Raw genomic sequence first — 21,737 nt, forward strand, 5'->3', positions numbered from 1 at the left:
CTTAAAAAAATAAGTCCTCAGAATTTGCCAGACACTATTGTGCTGGGTTTGTGTGGAGAGGTTTTTGGTAGCAGGGAAGGGGGCTACAGCAGGGGCCTCTGTGAGAAGCTTCTCAAAAGCTCCCCCAGCTCCAAGTCAGACCCGCCTCTCACCAGGGCTGAGCCAACTGGTGACGGTGGTTGTGCCTCTGCAATAATTTATTTAAGAAGGGGAACCTGGGAGGGGGTTGGGACTTGTGAGGGCGAGTTATGAGAAAGACACCTCTGTGAACACCCAGGTCAGTGGAAGGAAGAAGGATGTGGGGGAGATGTGCCGGAGCAGAGACCCCTGTATCCCATGGTGAGATGGCAGGGCTGGCCCACCACCACCCATGGAGGTCTACGGTGGAGCAGAGGCCAACCTGAAGCCTGTAGAGGACAGGCGTCTGCGCTTAAAGGAGGCAAGGACTCTGAGGGGAGAAGCGGCCCCCGCTGTTGTGGTTCGGTGCTGGGAGGACTGCAACACAGTGGGGGTGAGCCATGCCAGGGCATCCTGGGAATGGCTGAAGCCTGTGAGAAGGACTCACGCCGGAGAAGGTTCGTAGAGGACTGTCTGCAGTGAGAGATGGGCCATGAGGAGCAGGAAAAAAAAAATGCAAAGAGTGACACCCCCTCTTTGCAGAGGAAGAAGCAGCAGCACTGACTGTAACCCCCATCCCCTACCCCCTGCACCACTGGGAGGGAGGATGTAGGGAGATTGGGAGCAGTGATGAGCCTGGGAAGAAGGGAGGGGTGGGGAGAGGCATTTTTAAGCTGTGGTAACACTTCTCACTGTGCCACTCTGTTAAGTGTTTTTGTTAGTGTTTGAATTAAAGTGATGTTATTTTTTTTTTCTTCCCTTAATGAGTCTGTCTTTTGCTCATGGCTATAATGGGTGAGCCACCCCTCCCTGTCTTTATCATGATTCTCAAGCCTTTTGATTCATTTTCTCCTTCACAGCACTTAAGGGGGGGAAGGGGCGAGTGAGAGGCTGCATAGTGCTCAGTTGCCCTCTGGGCTTAAACCATGACAGTTATGCTATAAAATGAGAAGCAGACTGAAATCAATAGAAGAATTGATCAATTAACTCTCCCTGTCTCAGGTAAAAGAAATTCAAAGAAAAATAAAAACACTGGAAGAGACAATGAAGACAAAAATGTATTTGGGTGCACAAATAAATCCAAGAGGAGGAGACAGACACCAGAGCACACTCTATTGAGTATTGAAAGGCAAAAACCAAGGACTGAAAGGTAAAGCTAAACAAATTCACACCAGAAAAAAAGGTATAGATGCTTAACAGTGAATGCACTTAACCACTTAAGCACAGTTGAGATAGGCATGGTGGGATCTCTATCTCTGAATGTGCTCAGTCCGTCTCTGAAAGATAAGAGTTGTCCACACAGAAGTTGCTAGGCTCCAACAGGGAATGAATGAAATTCCATCACCCCCATTAAATGGGAGGTCAAGGTGGAAGAGCTAATGGTTTCTCTGACCTCAAAAATCTTTTGAAATTATACAACCATTAGATTAGGTTGCTGATCTAATTGTCTGGGTCACTTAGAGTGGTGGGTTTTTTTATACAGGCTTTTTAATTTAATATATTGCTTACGACTTACTATAGTTGGGATAGATACAATAAATAACCTTTAGTTAGTTTTCAAGACATAACTTCTCTAAAAACAAGGGTGTTTTGTAGATCATAAGTGCTGGATAGTATTCAGTAACTATAATGTGAAAAAAAAAAAACCTTCAAAATCCCTTAAAGCCATTCTCTACACTGCATCTTCTTTTAAATATTTTGTCATCAAGAACATTAGTGAATTGATAAATCAATTAAATATTTGTTAATTAACAGCAATAAAGAAAAATCAACTTATGTAATTATAGGAGAATTAAAAACAATGGAATTATTATGAATACTAAAGATTGGCATTCTTCCCAGAGCTGTAAGTTTAATTTTACTTGCCTTTTTAACGCTAAATTCCTTCTCTGCAATCCATCCAGCAAGAATCTTGGTGCTTGTTTTGTCACCAAGGGTTCTGCAGATGCAGGAAAAGTGGAGTGCTCTTGTAGAGATAGACCTCGTAGCCTACCCAAGTGAATGCAATGATTCAAAATTCTTTAATGTTCCAGTTCTAGGACAGATGTTTAATAATAACAAAGGAAAAACTAAACTGAAACAACTTTTTAAGGAATCTCAGACAGATCTGACATGAGATTATTTTTGCAGATATGGGCAAATCTGATTATACATAAGCTTTTCTACTGATATAAAAATAAGACCAATCTATAACTTAGATCTCAAGTTCAAGTTTGCTCAACTACAGGGTTTTAGTCTGCCCTATCAAACAGCTGTTTAAGACAGACAACAACCCAAATCCCCCTAATTTTCATAATTGGCCAGATCAGTTCAACTTTGAGAATTGATTTGTCAGTGAGAAATGAAGGCAAGATTGGAATAATGAGATCAAGGAAAGTGTCCACTTGGTTCTGCTCCGTGGTGGAGCAGCATCTGATCTGTCGATACTCTATTTTTGTGCTGGCCTTTTCCTCATCTTAGTGCACATGTAAAACAGAAAGTTGGAGAAGACCAAGGAAATTGCTCTTACTTGAGAATGAAGAGGCAGTAATAGAAACCAAGTGTGCCCAGGCTGCATGTGTGTGCCTCTGCCTGAACGTCTCTCCCACAACATTAATAATATTTCCTCAGGAATCAGTTTCTATCACCACTGTTGCTGTACTGGTTCCACACCTTCCTAAAGGAAGGGTTGTGGGTGACCAAAGGAGCAAGGTGTTGGCTCCAAATAGCACCGATTAGACAGCGGCTGGGAGAAAAGTTCACTGCCAAGCTTAACACAGGTTTAACCAAGGAGATTCTGTTACACAGTAGGTGAAAGTAGGTGTTCCATTGCTTTATTTTGGCATAATCCATGTATTTATTAATTAAAAAGCAGCTGCAGAATGTGGGAAGAAATTCAGCTGCTCTTTTCCTTTGGCCCCCACAACTGGGCTCTCACAGTACCTACTGTCTCCTTATGATCTTTCTCACTTCAGTGGTGGTCTTGCTCTCCTTGCTGTTTCCTTCTCTTTTCTTTGCTCACTGCCTTCTTTCTTCCCCTTCTTTTATATGCTGTTCCTGCTGCTCAAATGTATTTTTTCATCTTTTATTTTATAAATTCAGCTCTCTCAGATCTCCCTTTTTCATTTTCTGGTGGCCGGCAGTGCTGGGGATCTGGTGCCTTTCACTTTGTTCCCTGCCTGTCAGCAGTACTAATGTATGAAGCTTGATGAAATAAAAACAAGCCTGCTGATAGGCCTGGCCAGGCAGTGGTTTGATGCAATTAAATGCTAATTCAGATTCAGATTTGTGATGGTTTGCAACCAATCAAATCCCAAGGCCACTTTGTCCTTTAGACATAGATGTGTAGTGCTCTGCTTAACAACAGCAGAAAGGCATGTGACTATATGTATCTCCTTGATGAAAGATATGTTGTCTTGCTAAAAGCATCTTAGTATCTCAGGGGGTCTGCTAGGAGACCTCCAGAGACAGTGGTGTTCCACTACAGCCCAAATATTCATCCTGAAAAACTTAGCACTTTTTTTTTTTTTTTTTCTTAAAACAATTAGACAGCTGTGGGTTTAAATTATTATAAAATGGATGTGGAGCTGAAGCTCCCTGGTGAGATAACAGGGCTGTGTATTCCCATCATTGCTTTCCTGCATCATGCAGAACCATTGTTTCAGGCTTTTACAATCCAGGACAAATTTCTTTACCTACATACCTTGGTCAATTTTGAGAACAGTTAGTTACCTGTATGGCTATACTTATATAGAACCCACTTCTCAATTAAACCCATTTCAAAGTGTCACAACACCTTGCACCTTATTGCTTTTACAACAGGAGAAAAACAGCAGCAGCAGCATAAGGCATATTTATGCTGGTAGCCAATTATTCCCCCTAAAAGAGATGTGTGTCTTCACCTACAGTGATACGGTGGAAGCACCACACCTTTGAAGTGCTGAGAAGCTCTCAGTCAGGATGCTCTAACCTTGGTCTCACCTAGACATTTTCCTGCTCAAACCACAAAGGAATAGTCCATTTATTTTACAACAAAACCTGAAAATCAGCAGAAATTGTTACGGCCACTGTGAACACACTAGTCTCAATTCCATTTTGGTATCAAAAAGTTGAATGTGTGAGCAACTGTTAGAAACAATGCTGTTCTAGTTTGCACTCTGAAACCAAATTATGATTATTTTTTTAATATTTTGTCACAAACTTTGAGTCAAGCCAGATTTTTTCTCATGGAAATTTCTACCTTCTTGACCCTCTTGAGAAAAATAGATGGATGATACCTAGCTAACCATTCCTGCTCATGCTTAAACCTGATGAAATTTTATGCTTTTCTGTGTTCTAGATCTGTGTGTGTTTGTGTGTATTTGTGCATGTTTATAAAGATCTCCTGAAGACTTCATATTCATTCACATCACCACTCACAAACAAGAAGAGAAAACACCGATCCCAGAACTTAAGAACCTTCCAGCAAAATATTTGTCCACTCTGATATGCAATTTCACATCGCAGGAGAAACATGCAGGCTTTACGTGTGCCGACCCCATCCTTCAGTCTGGCTCCCTGAACATCAATATCACAGCAAGCAGCGTGCCAATATATCACTGCGAAGGTCCTGAAGAAAGACACCTGTTCAATATCAGTGTTCAATCTCCTGAGTTAAAAAACACATTCAGGGAATTATTATTATTTCATAAATATGGTTTATTAATCTGGCAGGCTGTAAATGCTTGAATTTAAAATTAATCCTTCCATCTCACATGACTATTGATAGAAAATGCCATCATAAAAGATACTGTTGCAACAGACTGGTAAGAAAATTGTTTTCTTGTGCATAATAATTATTCTGCTAGAGAAGATCAGCAATCCTTTGGACATACGCATATTTTCACCTATTGTTACAACAGCCTGCTTTATGTTCTTAAGCTGAATCTTTATGAACTCTATTTAAGTTGTGTATCAATTGTTTTAAATAACAGCTAAAGCCAGGTATGTAGTAGCATGAGGTTAAACAAGTATGATGAAGTATAAGAAGACCCCAGATAATAAAACCATAAATGCAGCATACCGGTTTAGAGGAACACCAGCAAATGTAAAATAACATAGTATTTCACAATAGCGTGAAACAGAAATGAATGGCAAAGTTGGTAGGAAATACTGCTACAGACATTGTTCTGATACATGTTCTAAGCCTGATTTCTGAAAATTAATAATCATATAACTGAAACATTTCTACCAAATCATTGGAAACTGCTAGAAATACTGTAACTATTTAATAGAGAGGGAACATCAAATATCCAAAGGTTAAATATAGGTTAAATAAAGGTTATTTTGAGTTTCACTTATTGTAGAGAAAAGATATATTAATTGTTTGATGATTTTAGAGTTTGTAGAATCTTGCATACATTTCGACAACTTATTAGTAATAGGGTAAATATGATTTCAAAAAGCATCCTCTTGCTATACTCAAGAATTTTTTTTCCATATGCTTTTTGAAGCTTTTCTCATGCTTTTGCCCCTTACACCAATTATTATAGACTTTAAAATTTATTTATCAGCCGAGAAATTCAAGGATTGAAAGAGAACAGTTCCACAATATCCTAGTTAAGATACCAGCTTGAGATTTGTTTGTGTCCTTCCAGACAGATGCCAATTAAAAAAAAAAAAAGGGGGAAAAAGGGGAAAAAAAGGAAAAAAAAAGTAACAATAGCCAAGGATTGATTGACAAGTGCTATTGAACAAGATTTCCTTCAAATATTCTATGAAAAGGACATTGGATTTCATTAAATTCTGTTTTCAAAAGCCATCTCTATTGAAGAGAATGCATTCAGAGGAATTAACTGTTTCTGTCCTGCAGATCATGAACAAAATCCAGAGTTCATCTTCTTGTAGCAGGAGGCCTTTTCCCCTCTTGCCCTATCTGCAACAGGAAGATAAGAAGAAGGTGGAAAGGTCTTGCATCCCTATTATATGCAAAGGGTAAAGGTATTTGTACAGGGCTAGATGCATTTTTAAGGACCAGCTTAAAATACATAATTGCTTTATCTGCTGATACACTGAGGATTGTGCTATCTATGCCACGCAGGTGGGGAAAAAGAGTGCTTAGAAAACTGCTTTAAAAATCTATTTTGCAAGCTCCCTAGTGTACTTTCTCACCGTGGAAACTTTCTTAACTATTTCTAATGGGACGGAACTTGAAATCACTCCTATCAGCTGAAGGCCACCCAAGTGAAATAGAAGTTGACACAACAGAAGACTGTGTCTCAGACAATCATTTGCCACAAACACCCTTAACTCCAAGTCTGCAGACATTTTACTAGAATATGGTGACCTGGGACTTATGCAGCAGGCATGATTTGGAAGGGCAGAAGAAAATTTTTCAAGGAGCATCTCACACAGCCATAGTAGTTGGACTCACCAAAAATAGCACAAATCTAGATACAGAGAGGACAACACAGTGTGGAGTTCTCTTCAGAACAGTGGCCAAGAGACCAGTCTGTCTACCTAGATCCAACTTCAGTAAAGCCTGAGGAGAAAATACAATATAGGAATCCTACTGTTGTGAGGGTTCAAGAACCTGAAATTGTTTTTCTGGTTCAATGCAGAGTTACTTGTGAGGACAGAGTAGATATAATGGATATGATGGAGCCTTCTTCTCAAACTTCAGCCATGATACACACACTGTTGATTTCCTACCTAAAATCCTGCCTTCTTGTAGTACAGAAACAAGGAGACAAACAGAAAAAATTGCTTCCCCCACTCATGCCGCAGTGAGGAAAATCAAGCAAGGATAAAGGAATGGGACAGAGTGGAGATGAGAAAGGTGGGAGCAGATGGTAAGAGAATCCCAACAAGCATGTCAGTGTTGTCCATATGGCCTCTGGCTTTGGGTTGAAGCAAATCACAGTGCACTTTGAGTAGGAAAATTCAGGAGTTGGAGAAGCCACTTGGCCCATATCTTGACCCCTCAGGCAGTCTGGTTTTGGCTATGGTGTCCATCATATTGCTGTTATAAGCAACCTGAGTCGAGGACCCAGAAGGATTAACTTCGTCCTTAGCAGGGGTATTCTGAAGCAGCTGATAACAGTTCACTTTACTGTTCAAGTATAGCGACTGCAATGGCATTATATGTGAAGGGAACTTACAGGGATGGAAAAGCCCCCAGACAGAAACATCATCCCACTTCTTTGAATGTGAATATCTAGTGCAGAATATGCAGTGCTAAATCCCCACTATAAAAGTGATGATGTGGAGAAAGGAAACTTCAGCTAACATTTAGCTGAAGTTAATGTGGGTGTCAGCAAATTCATCTGACCTCTCCTCACACTGTTTCCAAGAGCTGTCAGGGAAGGTGGACTTGTTCTTCCCTCTGAGAAGTAGATAAACACAAAAACTCCTTGTCCCACTAAAGCAGCTGTAGCTATAGAGATGCCTTTGGATAATGATAAAGATGCGCTTTTCAAATTTTTCTTTGAACTTCCTTCTTTGATGGCTTCCCTTCCTAGAATCACAAAATAATTCAGGTTTGACTAGGACCTCTGGAGATCTGTAGTCAAAACTTCATCCAGTTAGATTATGTGGTTCAAGAACCTGTCCTACTATTTGAAAGTCACCAAGTACAGAGATTACCCAAATTCCCTGGACAAGCTGTTCAAACATCTTATCACCTTAATTTGGAAAAAATTAAAAAAAAAAAAAAAATAATTGTTTGGCAGTTTTTATTTTTTAACCACTTTGCACCTATTATACAATTTATTCTCTCATAGACTGGCAAAGATAGTGACTTCAAACATGAAGCTACTACAGTGGCAGTCTTGTTAATTCCATTAAAAACATTCAATTTATAAAGATATTTTTGGTTTCCAAGAGAGCTCTATGACTCAGTCCACACAATGTAGCTATCCCAACAGGTTTATATCTGAGGAAAAGAATTACTGTGCACATCAGCAAATATGTTTATTCTTGTCCCACCTCTAAAAACAGAATCAGCTTTATTTGCTAGTTGTAGCATTCTATGCCTTTCCCTAATCCTTCTGATAAATTATCACACAGCAATGTCATCCATGCACTATAGAAATGATCCATGTCTAATGAAACAGGTAGTATACTTTAATATTTTCAACTAAAGGGCAGGGTGCTGGAAATTAATTTATACAGTGGAGGCTGCAAGGATCTGAGTATATTACCTATTCCCATCCTGGGCCCATTTGCTGGAAAGAATGTATCATTAAGGAAAAAAAAAATATAATAAAACCATGCAAATACTAAGGGGTATTTTTATTCTATTTATCTCAATGTCCTTTATGAATATCAGTCAATCTCATTAATTTCATTGTATAAATATGCAAGACAGGCTGATAAAATCAAACCCTTGTAAATCCAGAGTAGATGTAAGATTACCACATCTCAGCTCTCTGATCTCCACACTAGGCCATATCACTGCCCTCAATTTTCTGCTGCAGAGGAGGATCCAAAACCTGATTGTGATCATGGAGAGAATAAACCATGTGGGATACAATGAGTGAACTAAGGCCGTAGTAGGATGATCATTTCTGATCATCTCCTGTGTCCCTTTTCCCTAACAATAGGGGTAAACCCTGACGTAGAGCAGTAAGTAGCTTTACTTTGTGCTGCACTGATTCTGAAGTTTGGATACGTTGAAGCACCCCAGGAGAAGAAGAAAATGTCAAATTTTTAGTAGGAACACATAAAAAATATGCTAACTAGTGCTCATTTGACCACTCCTTAACAAAAGAAACCACAATACTTCCTATGAACAGCTCTTGTATGGGCTTGGGGAAAATATTCCTACCTAGATATATTGTGTCTCCTCACTGAAATTCAGCTATGTCAAGAGCTCCAATAGCTTGAGAAGCACTGTTAATAAAAATTACCAATTACTGCTCCTTTTTCTTGTATCCATCAACCCCTTACTTATAGTAAGCAAAACAGATTTCACTTTTATAGAAGGTCTTTCAACCTTGGGGTCTTTGAGGACATGGCACCAGCAAAACAACAGCCTTGATTCAGTAGATACCTTACAGCGGTTGCCTGTGTGTTTATTATGGAAGCTCAACATGCCCAGTGTGCAACCAAAGATTATTTTTCTTCCAAAGACCAGGCTTGCATGGAATTCTGTTAATTAAATGCACTGTAGAAATGTCAGCCTTTACCCTCTATATATATAGCATCCTTTGTCCTTCACATAATGATTTGAAAGTGTTCTGCAGACATCATTTGATAGAATAATAAGATATTATTATTGAATCCTTATGTCTCCTATTGTCCCAGAAGCACTGACCTTCCTTTCCCAATACAGAGGTCTGTCTGCCAGGCTAATCACACTGATATCTGAGTACCTCAGAGGAGATCCTTACGTGGCAGTGTTTCTGCAGGAACTCAAAACTGGTCAGACATACTGATAAGATCCACTTATTACTCTTGTGCATTTCTGCAAGGTTATAAATCCATTCCAGGACACAAATGTAAATCCTCATCCTGGTGACATGTGGGGAGACGCGTGGTTCAGAAAACTCAAATTCTCCCCAGTTGTCAGGGTTCCCCCATACAGCTAGCGGTGGATGCAATTTACTATCAGAGAGTTATCACGGGGAACCAGGATGAACGAAACCCCCATTCACTCTTTTCCAGCAGATATGTAGTAGTTATTAATGCCTTTGAACTACTGAATCACTATGGGAATGACCCTTCATTTCTGTCCTTCATTTTCATTTACTAGGTCATTGTATTAACACTGTATGTTGTACCCATGGACAACCAGATATTAGCACACCTTCCCATAAATATTTTTTTTCCTTGACTGGATATGTTGTATAGACATATCCATAAATATCCATGCACACAGCAGGGTATATGCAATACATCTGGCAGGGGTTACTCCCAGCACAATACCAATTTTTAATATAATCTTGGCTTGTTTCCATAGCTATCAAAACGTCTAGGTTAGGTTGATAGGTCTCTTAAAAAGTACAGTCTGTGGCAACTGAGTTTTTATTCCTCTTTTTAAGAAAGTTCTGATATTTATGAGGGCTTTTTCTTACAGGAATGAGATACTTTAATAGCTGCTGATTGAATTACAACACAAAAACTCCTATCTGGAGATATGCATATATTTCATGGCATCATCAACAACCTTTTCATATCTGCCTGTCTGAGAAAATGTCCAACTCTTCCACTTTACCACTCAGAGTCTTTTAATTTCTTTTCTTTTCTGAAAGGAAATCTGAGTGCTCTACTATTGCCTCACCATAATTTTCATTTGTCCTAAAAAAACATGGTTTCTCTGTCTAACATAGTGGAGATGCTTAGGCTATAGTTTCTTTTATTGAAAGATCTCTGGGAATCACCAAAAGAAAAAGAAAAGAGGCTTGATATAATGACATGATTGATATACCAATCTCTAAAAATCAGCCAGCTACAGTCAGAAATCTAAACATTCCTTAAAATACATTTATTTTAATAAAGACATATCAAGAACAATCTGCCTGTCACTGTTACAATATGTATTTTCAAAAACTTGCACAAAGCTGCAAGAATTCAGGCTAGTCTCGTTATTATATAAACACAGTAATCTGAAACACATAATTATAGCCTGGACCAAGGGAAGAATACAAGCATATGCTTATTCTTTATAAAAAAAAAAGGAGAATCAATACATCCTTGAAACATAAAGCTATACTTTGAACCGTATCTGAGTAAAGACATTCTCCTGTGCTAAATTTCAAAATCAGAAGTGTCATAGAACTCAGCCTCATCCTTACAAGTCAGGCCATTACAGTTCTTGTTGTTTTGTTTCTGTACTTCGAAGTACAGAGTTCCTGATGTGAAGTTGTAAAAATAAACTTTATTGTTTTTCTAAATCTTTATCTGTGGCTAGTTAAAGCCTTGGTATATGTAACACTTTATGAACATTTCAAATTTCTATTGATTTTCTTTTGTTCTCTTTGAAATACTTTTGGATGTGCACTCATTTGTAAAACTGAGGTACAGTATTCTGTGGCTGACATGTTCTATTTATCTTTTGTTAAGGACAAATAATGCTTTATGGGGGATAATACAGTTCTAACAGGCATCTTATGCAGCATCATTAGATGAGTCATAAGTAGTAGATCCACATGATACTGTAAAATCAGTGGTAGTTATGCTCATTCAGCAAGTGTTGGTGGGAGTCAAGATAAAGTTGTCAATTTGGAAGTCAAAATACAGTTTGTTGCGGAAAAAAAAGTGTTACCTTTGCTTGTATTGTCAGTGTGGAAGAATAAAAAGGTGAGCGTTGGTAGGTATTTGGTGAGTTAGAAATGCTGGTGAAACACTGAGAATGGAGGCTCTGTAGTAAAGAATAAATTATGCTAAGTAGTATATAAGCTGCCATGAAATTACATTTAGGTTATTTCTTATACTTCAAACGAACTTCCAGAACAGCACATTAACATTGACAATGTCACTTATTCAAGCTTCAGGAACCTGGGAACATTTCTCGTCTTGATTCAATCATTTTGGTTAAATTTCTTGTTAACAATACAGAAAAAAAAAATGGATTTTCCAAGTGATTACTATTTATTAGACAATAAATTTAAAATGACACTGAAAATATAATTTCATGGGTTTTGCTCTATTCATTTCCTTAAAGAAAAACAAGGATGGAATCAAGAGACAAATAATGATGCTTTAAAATATCATGAAGAATAGCTTGATTTATCAACTCCACTTAAGTATAAACACACATGAAAAGAAAATGATAAATGTATAAATTCCACACCCATGATAGATTAGGAGTTTTATTTCTTTCTCTCATTTTTAAAAATAAATCTGAAAAACAATAATAGTGTACTTACATATTTCAGATCCTCATCTGTCTAAGAATAGAAAGCACTCAAGTCATGTGTCAGAATAACTCGGGTGGTCTCTTCTCACTCCCCTTTTTGTGTTCACCATCCACAAAAATCAGTGCGCCACTGCAATGGTCCAGCCATTCTCACTACAGAAAAGGAGCCAGGTGTTGGGTGTCAGAAAAGTCTGGCATGGATTTATGAAGGTTGTTTGCATGGCAGCTGTCAGGACTGTCCATGTAGGATCCTTCATAAGTTCAAAGACCCAGAATTCCCCTAAACTGTGAGCACTTGACTAAGCTAGAAACATAGAATAGCTTGGGTTGGAAGGGACATTTAAAGGTCATCCAGTCCAATGCCCACCTGCAATGAGCAGGGACATCTTCAGCTAGGTCTGGTTGTTCAGAGCCTTGTCTGACCTGGCCTTAAAAGTACCTACATCAGAAGCATGTTCTCCCCAGGCTACCATCTCATCAGACAGCAGCTGGTATATGTCTTTATGTCTGAATCGATATGGAGAAAGAGTTATCTTCCTTCATATCTACAGGACAACCATGCCCAAGCTGCCCTCCCATGCTTTGATTTCCTCAGGAACCCAGGCAAGCAGAACAGAGTTATGGTATAGTCCAGGCTTGTTCCTACCCAAGATATACAGGGCACACCACCAACCATTGGTGGCTTTGCAGTTTAGATGTGGTTTCAAAGGCTGGATAGCAAGTAACTGTACACCACGTGAGGTGCTTCAAGCTGCATGGAATGAAATTGGACCTAAGTTAGTACGTGCACATATTTAAATCTGGAGAAAGAGAAAATACGCTTTCCATGCGACAAACTTTCTAACAATTGCTTTACTTTTTTCTAGATTTCATGCTTAATGCTGGTAATAAAGCATATTTATGCTTATTATAAAATATCACTAAAATATTATAGTTTTACAGTCTTTTTAAAGAAATTAGAGGATAGAGACCTCTGTGTATGACACCTGGATATATTTCAATATACATCAACATACTTCAAAAAATGACTGTCTCAGTCCCATGGTCCGTATTGTTGAGACAACTTTCAACGTAATTTGGTAATGCCCTGAACATTTTTTTAGCAGCTTATTATTTAATGGGGACTTGAACACAACTCTCAATTTTGTAGACACTTAAATCTCTAAATAAGTTTATTGTAAGGAATGTTTGGGTACTGTCACTCAGTTAGTGTCTACACTCATAGGTGTAATATGTGGCCCAGCAGTGAAAATAAGGCAGTAGATGATCTTGCTAAAGGCCAATAGCTACTGATGGGTCACAATTAGCACGCCCCTCAGTGTTATCAAAAAATAACGTGAAGAATAACGTGTGACTGCAGATGTAAGACACAGCCCAGCTCAGCTGTCCACTCAAAACTGTCCAGTACCACTACAGATGCCCTAATTATCCTGACTGTTCTTCAGCTGCAATTCAGAAAGAAATGGGTTTCCTGCAGATCCCACATCTTCTCTGCCAGTCTTTTAAATAAGTCTGGGCATCTCCAATGCCACTGGGCATCTCCTATGTCTCTAAGTTTATTATAAAACTAAATCACAAGTTATGCACTGACAACAGGGCTCTGAGACACGCCCCCCCTTCCCCCCCTTCCCTTGCTACTCCCCATATGCAATGCCAGCACACCACCCAAAAAATACTGTTTCAGGGAACGGGTTGCATACCAGGATGCCAACACTTTCATGTTGCATGCTGTTTATGCACATGCATGTATCTTATGTCAGTGCTCCTTTTTTTTTTTTTTTTTTTTAATTAATATTCTTGCTTTTTTGTAAAAATTAATGGTAATTCCAAAAAGCCATTATGTTTTGATTGTTAGGAGCTGACAAATGGATTCCAGTAGAGATAATGCTGTAAATGTTGATCATGTTACAAGTTGGCCCACCTACTGTCACTTCAGGAAGCAGAGGTTTAAATATAAATCTCCTATTTTTAACTGAGTTAATATTAGAACTGAAGGAGGAGATGTTCTGCTGGGGTAAATAGTAGCTTTACTGATGTAAGTGGCACTATGCTGATTTACAGCAGCGAAGGAACTGTTGGAAACAGTTTATCTTCTCTCTACCAACAGCTCAATTAATGTATTTGTATTAATTCAACAAGGAAAAGAAAAATCACAACACAAAGAAAAGTTGAGATTATTCAAAGGTATCTGGCAAGTCCTGACAAACTTCTATGAGTAAATGAATGGAAATACAGAGTACGTGTCTTAGCCCATTAGACTGCTTCAAATCCCCAAGCTAAAATCTGCATGTTAAATAAGAATGTGTTTTGTTTACAATGAACAGTATATTTCAGACATAATTAAAGTGAAGAAAATTGGTATTGGATACCTTAGAAAATTAGTATTAGATACTTCTTGAGGAGGAAAAAATATAAATTAAAAAGCGCAAAAATTTTTAAAAAAAGCAAACCCAAACCCCAAGGTATTAAATGAAGGCATTTTTATATACTCAAGCATTCATTTACATTTTCTTCTTGAAGTTGCAGTTCCTGGAGTACTGTGAATAAGATTATTATAAAAATAAGAGCAGTACTGTCAGATTTTGTTACTAAATTGGAAATAGGAGTTCCATATTTGAAAGAAAAATAAAAAGACAAAAATTCTGTAATGCTTAAAATGCACAATTCTAAACACCTTAATTTATCTTGAGTTTTTAAATATTCTAGAATTTGGTATTAATTTTGGGTGCCTACTCCATAGCGCTTGGACTTTACTATATAAACAACCTTACAAAAATCTAATAAGTTTAACCCAAGAGGAACCTTACATCTCCAAAAATCCAACTAAAGGAGCCAAAGTTGTGTTTTCTTTTTAAATTGCTTTCTCTATCTTTAGCTTAGGTGTTTAAAGACTCCATAATGAAGCATAGCACAGAGTAAATCATAGAAGGGCTGAGACTACGGGCTTTAGGGAGATTAAGGGCTGCAGAGCTGCTTGTTTTTTGTTACATTAACCTGCCCAGAAAAGTAATTCCCTCCACAGCCCCCATGCTCAATCCCCATAAGTGGAGACATATGGTAGTTCTGTGATACAGAGCTCACACTGTGGTGGTTTTATTGATACCGGGACTGCTTCTTAGCCAGCATAAGTCTTCTCTGCTCAGCTAAGAATTGATCCCATTGACTCTTGGCAAAGGAAGAATAGTCATAAAGGCTAATGCTGCCCTTGCAGTCATATTCCTGCTCTGAATTGCCCTCCAGAGGTGCCTCTCTCCACTGACTCCAAGGAGATTTGCTGATTAAACTTAGGCTAGAGCTAACTTTTGTGCCTCTGCCGATTTGGTGGGATTGATTTGTAATGGTCTTTGTGAACAGCTGGTTCATAATTCTCAGATGTGAGTGTATTGATAGGAAAACATCAGAAGTGACAATGAGAGTGGTGAAAGTTGTGCATGGCCACCAATGTCTTCTCATCTGGTGGAATGTCAAGATGAGCAGAGCTTCTCCGCACCTCCCTCTTCTGCCTGTCCGTTATCTAACTGAGGATGGTAACCATTAAAACATTTCAAAGCCCGGATCCCAATGTTTCCACCAGATGAATTAACATGAAATTGTTAACTACCCTGAATGAGAGATCTGCTATGCGTCTTGCAAAGACACTGCAAAAGGGCGTTTCAGCTCAAATTCCTGGCTAAAGGACAAAATGTGTTAGCTGTGTGGTACAACATTGCATGCACACATACACACAGAGATCGTTTCATATTTTCTGTTTCCCTCCTCAGATTTCTCTCCGCCAGCCACCAGCTCCTCTGTTAACCTTGAAACTGTGGGGAATTTCATTCTGTGGCATGTGTTTCCTCCAAAACAGAACTGCAGGACCTCAGTTCCTCCCTAGAAATTATGTCTCCTTGAGTCATTATTCCCTCTTGGCCACAGACCACTTCCTGCAATTTCAGAACCACTGAAAACATCAGTTTCAAATGAGCTATTAACCCATAAAGGCTAAACCAGCCTGGATCCACCAGTGTTCCTTAGATGCATTTTCCTTTTCTCCTATCCCTGTACTTTGGTTGAAATAGAATGAAAAAGATTCTTCCTCAGACAGCTTTTGGCCCATTTTACAGAACTTACCATCACCTGAATACTGTTTTCTTTTCCCCTCCAGTTTTCTGCTACAGGCTACTATTTACCAAATCCATCTTTCTTGAAGGTTTCTGATGACTTGTAAAAGCTGAAATTTTAACTATTGAAACTCCTGGGTATATCCACAAATGATTATGTAAGGCTGGAGGTACAGTGCCAGATGAACAGATGACAGATCCCTTTATAGTTAGTAGGAACAGGCACATTAATTGGCTAGGATACCTGTACTGTCCTCCAGCATTAACAAAAATCTTGATCCTGAATGTACCACCAGAACATCCTTTATTAAATAAGATGAATAATACTGTGGCCAAGGGTTGCCCTGCTTCAGCTGAGAAAGCTCAATTATTTATGAATACTCACAAAGGCAACCAACAGGTTACCAAGCCTTGTAAAGAGAGCTTTTTGGTCTACTGAATAAAGGTTAATATTCTACACATATGCATCTTCTGTATCAGTGAATCAACAGCAGAGAAATAAAAACACTTGAGTCCCGTAAAACTTCTGGACTGGAGGAGTGTGGTAGAATATTGGAACAGGATGCCCGGAGAGGCTGTGGAGTCTCCATCTTTGGTGATATTCAAAACCTGACTGACCACAACCCTGAGCTGTTGTTGCTGACCCTGCTTTGAGAAGTGTGGGTTGGACTAGGTGATTTCCAAGGTCCCTTCCAGCCTCTGTGATATTCTGTGGTTCAGAGTCCCTAAAATGAAGCCAAGCAAGTAGATTCCCAGGTTTCTGTCCCTGGCTCTTCCATGTACTCACACAAAAGCCAAAATACTTGTAATGGGACACTGTTTCCAGCTACCTCACCAGGGCAAGAAGAATTTCATCTTGAGAGACTTTGATGCCAATTTTCTTGCATAATCACCAACTGGGCATGTGAAAAAGGAACCGGTGTCCATTGTTTAATATTGTACCTGCATAATTCCCTGCAGTTAAGTGATCTTGTCTGTAAAATGGGAACTACTTAATCCTATCAGGCACAGCTGCATATAATATAATACACATCTTGTATTATTCCAGGCACACTGGAGTAACGGCTTTTGTGTCATCTTTGTTACCTTGGGTAGTCCAGATGCAGTGAAACAATCCAATAGCTCTGCATCCGGATGAAGAAAGTAAAACACTGATAATTTTACTGGAGTATCGACCAAACTTTGCAAGTAGTGGAAACAAAATGTTTCTTTCAGGTGTGGCTTTCACCTACTTATACTTCAGTTGGCAGTACATGGTTGTGAGCCATTTCATTGGAGGAAGAACTTGAAAGTAATATTCTAATACTTCCTGGGACTCTGAAAGAACCAGCTGGGTTAGGTCCATTTTGCCAGCACCAGTTAAGTTTTGCATTGGCACAGAATTTCTACTTGCTGGCCACATGTTGCTACTGTGGCTGCTCTTTGATACGAATAGATTTTGATGTTATCACCCCCACCTTGATATAGCCTGTTGACCAATTACGTGTGGAACCTGTCATAAATGACATTTTCCCCCTTCCTTTATGTCCTGGGTTGAGTGAGTGGTGGAGTTTTTTGGTGGCAGGGGAGGGGGCTATCGGGGCGGCCCCCCGTGAGAAGCTTCCCGAAACTCCCCCAGCTCCACGTCAGCTCCACTTCTGTTTGGAAAACTGAGCCAATCAGCTGCGCCTCTGCGATAACGTATTTAAGAAGGGACGTGGTAAGGAGCAGTCAGACTTGTGAGGAGGAGTTGCTGCAGCTGCATGAACACCAAAGTCAGTGGAGGAACAGAGGAAGAAAGGAGGGGGGAGGTGTGCTGGAGCAGAGACCCCCCCTGTATCCTGTGGTGAGACGGCAGGGCGGCCCCCCCCTGCCACCCATGGAGATCTACAGTGGAGCAGACATTGATTTATGGCCTGTGGCTCCTGCTCAGATGATCAAGGTACTGTGCTCGAAGAAGGCCGGGGTCTCATGGGAAAAGGCAGCCCCGCTGCTGTAATTCAGTGCTGGGAGGATTGCAGCATGCGGGGGAGTCCCACGCCGGAGCAGCTCGGGAAGGGCTGCAGCCGTGGGAGAGAATCCAGTCGGAGGAAGTTAGTGACCCATGATGGAGCAGTGTGGGGAACGCTGCGGCCCATGGGAGGAATTCAAGTCGGAGAAAGTTTGTGGAGGACTGTCTCCTGTGAGAGGGGGACCACGATGGAGCAGGAGGAACAAGTTTCGGACACTCCTCTCACCGAAGATGAAGGCAGTGGCAGCGCTGACTGCACCCCCCATTCCCTGCCCCTGCGCCACTGGGGGAGGAGGTAGAGATATCGGGAGCAGAGCTGAGCCCGGGAAGAAGGGAGGGGTGGGGGGAAGGTGTTCTCAAGATGTGGCAATGCTTCTCACTGTCCTACTCTGTTATGTGTTGTTAGTGTCTGTAATAAATGTAGGTTCTTTTTTTCTTCCCCTAACGAGTCTGACTTTTGCTCGTGATGATAAAAAGGGGATTTTTCCCCATCCCAGTCCTATCTTGAACCCCAAGCCTGGATCTCTGTCCCTTCTCATTGCCGGAGGGGAAGGGAGAGAGAGCTGCTGCATTGTGGTTGGCTGCCAATTAGGCCTAAACCACAACACTTTATCACCTGATCTTTTGATATTGAGAAAAAAGAAAACGATTATTTTTTTCTCTCTCTCCAGGGTGCTTGAGGGCTTTTTTCTTAGAATGTTAGAAATTTTCCCCCATACTTGGAATGAAGCATCTTGTTTGCACACAACACACACTACTGGGGAGTTTTCAGTGCTGACATGATGTCAGGCTGGCATGCGTGCTTTATACCTGTGCAGCCAAAGGAACTGGCAGATGGTTGGTGACAAAAGGAGCATCCCACGGAGCTGCAGGAGAACTGTCTCAACAGATCCAAGATTTCAGAGCCTGAAAGACACTATGCAAAAACCCAACCACAGCACTGCTCAGCATTCAGCCAGAAGCAAGGCAGGTGCTTGAAACATTTGCCAGGATTCACTGACTCAAAAGGGTTTAGTCTCCAAGCCAGAAATAAATCCAGCAAATGGGTGTGGGATGCTCTTACAAAGAGATCTAAGGGCAACTGCCTGGTGTAGGACAGCAGCTCCAACCTTGGCTCTGTGACATTTTGATAGCAAGAGGACAGACCTCTCCAAAATTGCCTCTTCCAGGACTCAAAGGAGGACAGCCTGTGAGAACAAGGGGGAGCAATAAGAATGCACAACGTCAAATTAAGTGGTAGCTCAAAGAGAATGAGATGTGTTACCCATCAGATCTCCTTTGAGCATGGGTCTCCAGGACCACAGCATCTGCCACCCCACAGGATTTGGTGCCAGAGACCATTTTATAGGAGAGATGAGACTGTTTATGGTTCTGTGCTGCATAAACACATGAGATGTATCCCTTGCTAATGGGGTTAGGGAGGAGGGAGTCAAGATTGTTGAGCTCAGTATGTTAGACTTCTCAGATCTGGATCTGTCCTGCTCCCTGTTTGACAGCTTCATATTTCATGTCATCCTACCTCTAGTAGTCAAGTGACACACTTGGAGTTCTCTCTCCCATCTGAACTTGTTAAAGAAAAATGTTGTTTTCTGCATCTTTTCTTCTTCAAGTTGTTGAAAGACAGAGGAAGAAGGATACAGATCTTTGCACCACGGTCTTAATTTATTTTCTTAAATCCTCCTCCCTGTGAACTTTTCCAGTATGTGCCCCTGCTCCTGCTCAAAATTTCCCATGTTGCAACTGCAATGTAGTGACATGATTCACAGTTCTTGTTAAGCAATGGTGAACCCATCCAGAATATTTCCTCCTTTTACAAAAGAAATGAATTGTAGGAAAGATCATTGCAGCTAATCTGTCTTCAGACTCAGGAAGATTCTTCTGCACCTCTGCATTTCAGAAGATGACCTTTATCAGACGTAAAACCTACAAATATGTTTTGACTGGGTAGGGCAGACTACGGATATAGGATTTGATGTACAAATGTAACAGCTCTCCTCCTATCATACATCATCCAATACAGCACAGATGCAATGTCACGGAAAGAAAAGCATAAAGTAGAGGGAACAAACATAAAAAATAGCTTTTAATTTGGCAATGGGGATGAGAAGCCCAAGTAAAACAATTTAAACTGAAGGGCCAATGGAGTACTGTGGAGTTAGTCTCCCTAGAGAAGTCAAGGGAAGCCAGTGACAATATTATCTCTCTAAATGCAAACATTGTTAGAGAGAGAAGGTGCTTCTGTGATCGGGCCAGCAAGAACAAGAGAGCTCTTTGCTGAGTAAGAGACTGGGCTTGCTGGTGTAGTAAGCATTGTGCACACTGATGCCCTAGGGCATCGATTTCATGATCAGGAGACCCTGAGACCTGCTTCAGCTTTCCCATAATGAGTAGATTGAGTGCATTCATCAAACCTGAGATTTCAGGGCTCAAAGTTCAAAAAGCTACCACATGCAAAATCATTCCCCTCCTTCATTCTTTTCTTGTCTCTTCCACAAACAACCTCACTATATTTTTTTTCTTCCCATTTGACTGAAATCACCTGGGGGTCAATTATCTTTCTGGGATGGAAACCATATGCCATTTCATGTTCTTACACAAGGTTAAGCTGCATATGATGAAACCGATCAATTAAATCCTGTGGGAAGAGAAGGGAGGGTGAAATCTGGCCAGGAGTTAGCATTCTCATCTACTGACAACCTAAACCAAGGTATGAAACACACACAGAAATCTGTTTGCTCATGAGGAACACAGGAGAGAAAGTACTGCCCGTGTCATTATAAAATGAAGCTGGGGAACATTAAAGTGGGGAACATGAATGTAAACAAGACGGGGACATGCACTGCCGAAGACTGGTAAGAATTGGACTATGGAAAGGTTGAATTATTCAAGTTGTCTGCATGTTTGGGTTTTTTTGTTTGCAGCTTGCAGGCTGCTTTGAACACAGCAGATACCCTGCTGATGTGAGTTCACAGAATCCAGCCTTCTGTGTGAGTCTATGCTTGTCACTTCACTGTAGTCCAGTCAGCTGGTCTGAGTTTCCAACGTATCTGGCATGTGAGGTTGTTTCTTATCATTGTGGATGGTTTTCCTTAAAGCTAGGGTATGGAGTTTTTTGTGCTGGCCTGGCAGGGATAAAAGAGAAGGAAAAACAGACATGGAGACATTCCATTGAGCCTCACACTGGTAAAATTCCATGCACACAAAAATTACAAGTGAAAATATGATCTACAGCCATATGCAAGCAACTGCAGGGAAACAGTGCAACTCAAGCTAAGACCTATTTTCAAATAAATTCTTGATAACCCCTAAACCAATAACTTTGTTGCCTGCATCACTTAATTTCCTTGTCAAAGAGCAACTTTATCTTTGCCAGTGAAAAAGAATAACTCTGAGAACCACTCAATCCACAGCTTTGAAGCATTTAGCTTGTACCTAGAGTAACATTTCAGTGCAGTTACACTTCCCCAGCATCTAGCATTTGGAAAATGTGTTACTGAAAAGAAATAGGCACAAACACACACAGATGTCTACTGTTCTGGCTTTAAATAACTCTTGTGGAGAAAGAGTGGTGTATATATATGGCTGTGCACGTGTGTGGGCATGCATGGGAAAGCAAAGTGAGATTTATTTTTACTCTGAATCCCACCTAAACAAAGATCCTAATGTTATCCCCTGGAATGAGGTAAGAAACATGATCATTTGGTTCCAAGAC

The 21,737-nt window shown here is 40.2% G+C and overlaps 1 protein-coding gene across 12 annotated transcripts in view; it reads right to left on the reverse strand.

The window, feature by feature from the left end:
• The window catches only part of TENM4 (teneurin transmembrane protein 4), a 1,435,480-nt gene that overhangs the window by 501,561 nt on the left and 912,182 nt on the right, over window positions 1-21,737 (reverse strand). For 10 of the 12 annotated variants that reach the window (XR_004406800.2, XM_032990916.2, XM_032990914.2 and 7 more), the window contains one exon: window positions 11,946-12,088. The exons of the other annotated variants lie outside the window; for them this stretch is intronic. The gene's annotated coding sequence lies outside the window, so the exon portion shown is untranslated. The remainder of the gene's footprint in view (window positions 1-11,945; window positions 12,089-21,737) is intronic. 12 annotated transcript variants of the gene reach the window in all.

The sequence above is a fragment of the Tyto alba genome, unplaced genomic scaffold, assembly GCF_018691265.1.
Source record: "Tyto alba isolate M040663 unplaced genomic scaffold, T.alba_DEE_v4.0 Super-Scaffold_2, whole genome shotgun sequence".
NCBI classification, from domain to species: domain Eukaryota; kingdom Metazoa; phylum Chordata; class Aves; order Strigiformes; family Tytonidae; genus Tyto; species Tyto alba.